The 9,168-nt window shown below is 60.0% G+C and overlaps 1 non-coding gene across 1 annotated transcript; it reads left to right on the top strand.

The window, feature by feature from the left end:
- Nucleotides 1–6,524: 6,524 nt before the first annotated feature.
- On the top strand, nt 6,525–8,339 carry LOC142792234 (small subunit ribosomal RNA). Its single transcript, XR_012890763.1, has one exon. It is a non-coding gene; the product is annotated as a small subunit ribosomal RNA (ribosomal RNA).
- Nucleotides 8,340–9,168: the final 829 nt, after the last annotated feature.

Genomic DNA, 9,168 nt, shown 5'->3' with positions numbered 1-9,168 from the left:
TGTCTGTTTGCCACAGTTTTCCCGGTGGTGCCGCACCCGGGCTCGCCCCGGCTGACGCAGTTTTCGCGCCGCCCCGGCTGACGCGGTTTCGTGCCGCCCCGGCAGACGCGGTTTTCGCGCCGCCCCGGCTGACGCGGTTTCGTGCCGCCCCGGCAGACGCAGTTCGGACTTAGCACTTTTCGGCTGTGCCTGGCTGGCGGCCCACTCACTCGATCGCCATGTCTGTTTGCCACAGTTTTCCCGGTGGTGCCGCACCCGGGCTCGCCCCGGCAGACGCAGTTTTCGCGCCGCCCCGGCAGACGCGGTTTTCGCGCCGCCCCGGCTGACGCGGTTTTTGCCGCCCCGGCTGACGCAGTTCGGACTTGGCACTTTTTGGGCTGAGCCTGGCTGGCGGCCCACTCACTCGATCGCCATGTCTGTTTGCCACAGTCTTCCCGGTGGTGCCGCACCCGGGCTCGCCCCGGCAGACGCGTTTTTTTTTCTTTCGCCCCGGCAGACGTGGTTCCCCCCCCCCCTTTTCGCTCGCCCCGGCTGACGAGGTTTTCGCGCCGCCCCGGCTGACGCAGTTTTCGCGCCGCCCCGGCTGACGCGGTTTCGTGCCGCCCCGGCTGACGCGGTTTTCGCGCCGCCCCGGCTGACGCGGTTTTTGCGTCGCCCCGGCTGACACGGTTCGGACTTTGCACTTTTCGGCTGTGCCTGGCTGGCGGCCCACTCACTCGATCGCCATGTCTGTTTGCCACAGTTTTCCCGGTGGTGCCGCACCCGGGCTTGCCCCGGCAGACGCGTTTTTTTTTTTTCTTTTCGCCCCGGCTGACGCAGTTTTCGCCCCGCCCCGGCTGACGCGGTTTCGTGCCGCCCCGGCAGACGCGGTTTTTTGCGCCGCCCCGGCTGACGCGGTTTTTGCCGCCCCGGCTGACGCAGTTCGGACTTTGCACTTTTTGGCTGAGCCTGGCTGGCGGCCCACTCACTCGATCGCCATGTCTGTTTGCCACAGTTTTCCCGGTGGTGCCGCACCCGGGCTCGCCCCGGCAGACGCGTTTTTTTTTTTCCTTCGCCCCGGCAGACGTGGTTCCCCCCCCCCCCCTCCGTCTTTCTTTTTGTTTTTTTTTTCGCCGCGGCTGAAGTGGATTTTTCGGTGCCTCGACGCCCCGGTAGTCGCGGTTTTTCCGTTTCCGCACGGCCCCGGCTGACGCTGCTCGGTCACAGTCGCCTTTTGTGAGGATTGCAGACTTCTTGAGCGCGGGTGTTTTTTTTTTGTTGTTGTTGTTGTTTTATTACGCATTCGCTCCAGCAGACGCTGTTTAGACTTTTTGTTTCCTCTTTTATCCTGCGACGAGGTGACGAGGTTTATTCGGTGCCCCGCCGCCCCGGCTGAAGTGATTTTTCCTGTCCCGTGCCGCCCCGGCTGACGCGGTTGGGACTTCGCGTTTGTTCGGCCGCCACGGGTTTTGGCGCACTCGCTCGGTTGCTTGTTGTTGCCACTTGTTGCGAACCCAGGTTTCTTGAGCGAGCGCGGGCGTTTTTTCTTCCTTTCTTTCTTTGTTCTATGTGTTAGCGAATCGGCCTTTAATATCACACGAGGACTCACAACCAACAATTTTCAGTTTGAAGTGTAAAAAATCTGCAGGTGTTGACGTAACTGACTTGCCCCGTACCCTTGAGTACATCCATGAAGTTCTCGTAGTACTACTAAATCGCATTATTCCAAGTGGAGAAATTCCCATAAACTTGCAAACCTCTACACGAAAATCGGTGCGCGTGATAAAGTTGAAAATTATCGTCCGATATCAAATGTGCCTTCTATAACACAAATTCTAGGAAAAAAAAAAAAAAACACTTGTTCGCCGTTCTCTGCGCCGTGACTGGCAGCACTCCGGCGAAGCGAAACGGGGTCGATTCGAGCACGATATCGGCGTCTTTCGACGTGCTCGCCGGCGACCGTCGCACGAGTACGTCGCACGAGCGCGTCTGCCGGGGCGCCGTTTGCGAAGCCGACGCAAAAGTGGGAACCGCCGCTCGGATGATCGCCGCTTTCGGCAGAGTGAGTGTTGGCACTCCGGGGAAGCGAAACAGCGTGAATGCGCCCACGAAATCGGCGTATTTTGAAGTGCCCGCCGGCGACCGTCGCACGAGTACGGTAAACCGCGTCAGCCGGGGCGTAGTTCGGGACGCCGACGAAAAAGTGGGAAGCGCAACTCGGATCTTCGCCGTTTTTGCAGGAGTGAGTGGCGGCCCTCCTGCGAGACCAAGAAGCATCGATTCGTGCACGAATTCGGCGCCTTTCGACGTGATCGCCGGCGACCGTCGCTCGAGTAGGGCAAACCGCGTCTGCCGGGGCGGGCTTCGGGACGCCGATGCGAAAGTGGGAAACGCTGCTCGGATGTTCGCCGTTTTTGGCCGAGTGAGTGCTGGCACTCGGGCGAAGCCAAACGGGGCCGATTACGGCACGATATCGGCGTCTTTCGACGTGCCCGGCGGCGACCGTCGCACGAGTACGGTAAACCGCGTCAGCCCGGGCGGAGTTCGGGACGCCGATGCGAAAGTGGAGAACGCCGCTCGGATCTTCGCCGTTTTTGGAGGAGTGAGTGGCGGCACTCCGGAGAAGCCAAGGAGCGCCAATTAGCGCACGATATCGGCGTCTTTCGACGCGCTCGCCGGCGACCGTCGAACGAGTAGGGCAAACCGCGTCTGCCGGGGCGGGGTTTACGACGCCGACGCAAAAGTGGGAACCGCCGCTCGGATGTTGGCCGTTTTTGGCAGAGTGAGTGCTGGCACACCGGCGACGCGAAAGAGCGCGAAAGCGCCCACGAAAGTGGCGTATTTGGACGTGCTTGACGGCGACCGCTGCAGGAGTACGAAAAACCACGTCAGCCGGGGCGAGCGACCCACGGCGGTCTGGGTGCTTATCGCTGCTATTATAGGGGCACCCCGGCAGACGCAGAAAAAAAAAATTTTTTTTCGACCTTCTTTTTTGCTGGTCGAGCTCGGGTAACCCAGGTCGCAATGGGAGCCGCGCACGAAAGCGGCGTCGCGAGACGCGTTCGCGGTCGCTAGTCGCACGAGCTCGGCAACCGCGTCAGCCGGCGCGGAGTTCGGGATGCCGACGGCTAAGTGGGTACCGCTGCTCGGATGTTCGCCGTTTTTGGCCGAGTGAGTGCTGGCACTCCGGCGAAGCGAAACGGGGCCGATTCGGGCACGATATCGGCGTATTTCGACGTGCTCGCCGGCGACCGTCGCACGAGTACGGCAAAGCGCGTCTGCCGGGGCGAGGTTTGCGATGCCGACGAAAAAGTGGGAAGCGCCGCTCGGATCTTCGCCGTTTTTGCAGGAGTGAGTGGCGGCCCTCCTGCGAGACCAAGAAGCATCGACTCGCGCACGATATCGGTGTCTTTCGACGTGCCCGCCGGCCACCGCCGCACGAGTACGGCAAACCGCGTATGCCGGGGCGGGGTTGGCGACGCCGACGCAAAAGTGGGAACCGCCACTAGGATGTTCGCCGTTTTTGGCAGAGTGAGTGCTGGCACACCGGCGACGCGAAAGAGCGCGAAAGCGCCCACGAAAGTGGCGTATTTGGACGTGCTTGACGGCGACCGCTGCAGGAGTACGAAAAACCACGTCAGCCGGGGCGAGCGACCCACGGCGGTCTGGGTGCTTATCGCTGCTATTATAGGGGCACCCCGGCAGACGCAGAAAAAAAAAATTTTTTTTCGACCTTCTTTTTTGCTGGTCGAGCTCGGGTAACCCAGGTCGCAATGGGAGCCGCGCACGAAAGCGGCGTCGCGAGACGCGTTCGCGGTCGCTAGTCGCACGAGCTCGGCAACCGCGTCAGCCGGCGCGGAGTTCGGGATGCCGACGGCTAAGTGGGTACCGCTGCTCGGATGTTCGCCGTTTTTGGCCGAGTGAGTGCTGGCACTCCGGCGAAGCGAAACGGGGCCGATTCGGGCACGATATCGGCGTATTTCGACGTGCTCGCCGGCGACCGTCGCACGAGTACGGCAAAGCGCGTCTGCCGGGGCGAGGTTTGCGATGCCGACGAAAAAGTGGGAAGCGCCGCTCGGATCTTCGCCGTTTTTGCAGGAGTGAGTGGCGGCCCTCCTGCGAGACCAAGAAGCATCGACTCGCGCACGATATCGGTGTCTTTCGACGTGCCCGCCGGCCACCGCCGCACGAGTACGGCAAACCGCGTATGCCGGGGCGGGGTTGGCGACGCCGACGCAAAAGTGGGAACCGCCACTAGGATGTTCGCCGTTTTTGGCAGAGTGAGTGCTGGCACTCCGGCGAAGCGAAAGAGCGCGAATGCGCCCACGAAAGTGGCGTGTTTGGACGTGCTTGACGACGACCACCGCAGGAAAACGAAAAACCACGTCAGCCGGGGCGAGCGACCCATGGCGGTCTGGGTGCTTATCGCTGCTATTATAGGGGCACCCCGGCAGACGCAAAAAAAAAAAAAATTTTTTTTCGACATTCTTTCTTGCTCGTCGACCTCGGGTGACCCAGGTCGCAGTGGGAGCCGCGCACGAAAGCGGCGTCGCGAGACGGCTTCGCGGTCGCTAGTCGCACGAGCTCGGCAACCGCGTCTGCCGGGGCGGAGTTCGGGACGCCGACGGCTAAGTGGGAACCGCCGCTCGGATGTTCGCCGTTTGTGGCCGAGTGAGTGCTGGCACTCCGGCGAAGCCAAACGGGGCCGATTCCGGCACGATATCGGCGTCTTTCTACGTGCTCGCCGGCGACCGTCGCACGAGTACGGCAAAGTGCGTCTGCCGGGGCGGGGTTTGCGACGCGTACGCAATAGTGAGAACCGTCGCTCGGATGTTCGTCGTCTTTCGCCGAGCCAGTGCTGGCACTCCGGCGAAGCCGAACGGAGCCGATTCGGGCACGATATCGGCGTCTTTCCACGTGCTCGCCGGCGACCGTCGCACGAGTACGGTAAACCGCGTCAGCCGGGGCGGAGTTCGGGACGCCGATGCGAAAGTGGGAAGCGCCGCTCGGATCTTCGCCGTTTTTGGAGGAGTCAGTGGCGGCACTCCGGTGAAGCCAAGGTGCGCCAATTCGCGCACGATATCGGCGTCTTTCGACGTGCCCGCCGGCCACCGTCGCACGAGTACGGCAAACCTCGTCTGCCGGGGCGGGGTTTGCGACGCCGACGCAAAAGTGGGAACCGCCGCTCGGATGTTCGCCGTTTTTGGCAGAGTGAGTGCTGGCACTCCGGCGAAGCGAAAGAGCGTGAATGCGCCCACGAAAGTAGCGTATTTGGACGTGCTTGACGGCGACCGCCGCAGGAGTACGAAAAACCACGTCAGCCGGGGCGAGCGACCCACGGCGGTCTGGGTGCTTATCGCTGCTATTATAGGGGCACCCCGGCAGACGCAGAAAGAAAAAAAAAAAAAAATGGGGACATGGCGTGCGTCACCGTGCGGCTTCGCAGCGTTGCCGAAGTCGCCGAGCCCTTCGACTGAGCCGAACGGCGGACAGGGAACGTTGGTCGGCCGTTCTAACCTGTCGGTGCCACGCCGAGACGTCGTTAAGGAAAACCGCGTCGTGGGCCTCTACGACGCCGTCGAGTCGTTGTACGTTTGGTGTCCAGCGTGTCGGCGGCGAGTAGCGGACACGTCGTTCACGACTTCGGTCTTTCGCAGTCGACGCGAACTTGCGGAGAGTCGTGGTGCCTCACGTTTTCGGCAGAAACCGCGGCGGAATTTTCCCGTGCGTGCGCGCACGACCTCGGTGCTGTGCCGTCAGCGTAGTGTTGCACAAACTCGTGGCCTACCCAAGGTGCGGTACGTTTGCGGCCGTATCCTCGGTGGGAATTTCGTGAGTAGGGTCGCAAATTCTACGACCTCGGCGGGTTTGAGAGCGACGTAGACTTGTGGCACGCTCAACGTGCCACACGTTTCGGGGCACACCCGCGGTGAAATTTTCTCGAGTACGCTCGTATTAGTGCCCAAGGAGGTCTGGGTACTTATCGCTGCTATTATGTGGGGGTTCTCGTGAGCGGCGTACGCGAAAGCGACCGGGTGTCTGATATGCGGCGGGCTTCGGCCTCGTCAAGCGTGTCCTCGGGTCTGCTCCAGGGGAATCCACGGCAGTCGTCTGCAGCCTCATCCGCTTGATGCGTTAGGGGCTGGTTGTCGGACGGTGCCGTTTTACCACGATATCGAGGTGTGTTCCGTGTCGTCCTCGGGCGATTCAGATGCGAAAGCGCCGAAGACGCGGGCGTGACCCGTCGTCTGGCGGCTTTGCAGTCTCGGCTCCGTTGCTAGTTCCGGCCGGTCCACCGACAGTGCAGCGGGCTTGGGCAACCCGCACGGCGCGACCGAGTCGATGCAACGAAAAAGAGCGAGCATGAACGTGCTTCTTGCCGCACGGCTCCCACTCGTCTTTCGGGAAGGTTGTGCCGTAGCGAGCTCGAAGGCCGTCATCTCGGAGTGCAAAATAAGCGTGTTGGGGCGCCTGAAGGTGGCCTCCGCCGCACACAGACTGCGTCCGGCCCGCCGAAGGCGAGGACGGACGCGCAGTCGAACGATTACCTGGTTGATCCTGCCAGTAATCATATGCTTGTCTCAAAGATTAAGCCATGCATGTCTAAGTACATGCCGAAATAAGGCGAAACCGCGAATGGCTCATTAAATCAGTTATGGTTCCTTAGATCGTTTCTTCCTACTTGGATAACTGTGGCAATTCTAGAGCTAATACATGCAGTGAGCCTGGAGCCCTTTGGGTAACGGGTGCTTTTATTAGACCAAGATCGATCGGGTTTCGGCCCGTATTGTGTGGTGACTCTGGATAACTTTGTGCTGATCGCATGGCCACGAGCCGGCGACGTTTCTTTCAAGTGTCTGCCTTATCAACTTTCGATGGTAGGTTACTTGCTTACCATGGTTGTTACGGGTAACGGAGAATCAGGGTTCGATTCCGGAGAGGGAGCCTGAGAAACGGCTACCACATCCAAGGAAGGCAGCAGGCGCGCAAATTACCCACTCCCGGCACGGGGAGGTAGTGACGAAAAATAACAATACGGGACTCTTTTGAGGCCCCGTAATTGAAATGAGTACACTCTAAATCCTTTAACGAGGATCAATTGGAGGGCAAGTCTGGTGCCAGCAGCCGCGGTAATTCCAGCTCCAATAGCGTATACTAAAGCTGCTGCGGTTAAAAAGCTCGTAGTTGGATCTCAGTTCCAGACGAGTAGTGCATCTACCCGATGCGACGGCTCGGACTGAACATCATGCCGGTTCTTTCTTGGTGCACTTCATTGTGTGCCTCGAGATGGCCGGTGCTTTTACTTTGAAAAAATTAGAGTGCTCAACGCAGGCGAGTCGCCTGAATAAACTTGCATGGAATAATAGAACAAGACCTCGTTTCTGTTCTGTTGGTTTTTGGAATACGAGGTAATGATTAAGAGGGACGGACGGGGGCATTCGTATTGCGGCGCTAGAGGTGAAATTCTTGGACCGTCGCAAGACGAACTACTGCGAAAGCATTTGCCAAGAATGTTTTCATTGATCAAGAACGAAAGTCAGAGGTTCGAAGGCGATCAGATACCGCCCTAGTTCTGACCATAAACGATGCCAACCAGCGATCCGCCTGAGTTACTCAAATGACTCGGCGGGCAGCTTCCGGGAAACCAAAGTATTTGGGTTCCGGGGGAAGTATGGTTGCAAAGCTGAAACTTAAAGGAATTGACGGAAGGGCACCACCAGGAGTGGAGCCTGCGGCTTAATTTGACTCAACACGGGAAAACTTACCCGGCCCGGACACTGGGAGGATTGACAGATTGAGAGCTCTTTCTTGATTCGGTGGATGGTGGTGCATGGCCGTTCTTAGTTGGTGGAGCGATTTGTCTGGTTAATTCCGATAACGAACGAGACTCTAGCCTATTAAATAGGTGCGGGGTTCCCAGCACCTTACAACCTTCTTAGAGGGACAAGCGGCTCCTAGCCGCACGAAACAGAGCAATAACAGGTCTGTGATGCCCTTAGATGTCCGGGGCCGCACGCGCGCTACACTGAAGGAAGCAGCGTGTCTTTATCCCTGTCTGAAAAGACTGGGTAACCCGTGGAACTTCTTTCGTGATTGGGATAGGGGCTTGCAATTGTTCCCCTTGAACGAGGAATTCCCAGTAAGCGCGAGTCATAAGCTCGCGTTGATTACGTCCCTGCCCTTTGTACACACCGCCCGTCGCTACTACCGATTGAATGATTTAGTGAGGTCTTCGGACCGATGTCCGGCGCGGCCTTTCGGTTGCGCCGGTCTGTTGGAAAGATGACCAAACTTGATCATTTAGAGGAAGTAAAAGTCGTAACAAGGTTTCCGTAGGTGAACCTGCGGAAGGATCATTAACGGATTGTGAAGGGTGAGCGCCTCAGCTGCGTCTGCGCCCGACACTTTCTGCCGCTGACCCCGTTTGGACGCGGGGTCGGCTTTTCCCCACGGGGCTGCCTGAATGTGGAGCGGCACCCCGTGACAAATTGTTGCGCCCAGCGGACGCCAACACCGCGACCTTGGACGGTCGGCCAGGTGGCGGACGCGGGTACAAACGGCGCAACGCACTCATAGGTCGGCTTTCGACCCGCCACTGCACCGTGGCTCGAAGCGCTCGAAATGCGCGACCCGACCGCTGCGGGACCGCCTAGTACTGTAAACAGGAGCGGCGGAGCGCGAACGGCGAGTCGTGGTTACGTCGGTAGAAGGCGAGGCTGCGCGTTCCCGAAACGCCAGCCGAGTGCCCTCCCGACCGTTCGAGCGTGCAAGAACGAGACCCGACAATCGCGCGGCGACTGCCAAGTACGAGAGGAACGGCACAAGCGTCGGCGGTCGGTCAAGGAACTGGCGATGTGACGGGTCCGCTGTGCACCAGTGCATACCGTCCCGCCGTCCGCGGCAAGCGCCTCCGCGTCCTCGGGTGACGGAGGCTGCCGGTCGGTTCTTGCAGGCGAGGGATCTCGCTGGCACCGGTTCGCGTTGACGCGCGGCCGGTCATGGCACGGCGATGCGACGGCCGAGGTGCGCAGTACTCGATGGAGGAACCGCACGCTCCGATGACCGTCCCGCCCTCCGCGGCGTATGCGTACCGACCGTAATGGTTGCAGCAGCGCCGGCCGGCTTTTGAATTCGCCACACGAAACACGGTGCGAGATCGCGGTTAGGGGAGCGTCGACGTTGCCAGGC

The sequence above is a fragment of the Rhipicephalus microplus genome, unplaced genomic scaffold (assembly GCF_043290135.1).
Source record: "Rhipicephalus microplus isolate Deutch F79 unplaced genomic scaffold, USDA_Rmic scaffold_208, whole genome shotgun sequence".
Taxonomy (NCBI): Eukaryota; Metazoa; Arthropoda; class Arachnida; order Ixodida; family Ixodidae; genus Rhipicephalus; species Rhipicephalus microplus.
The sequence above is the reverse complement of the archived record's forward strand: the minus strand, read 5'-3'. Positions and strand labels throughout refer to the sequence as shown.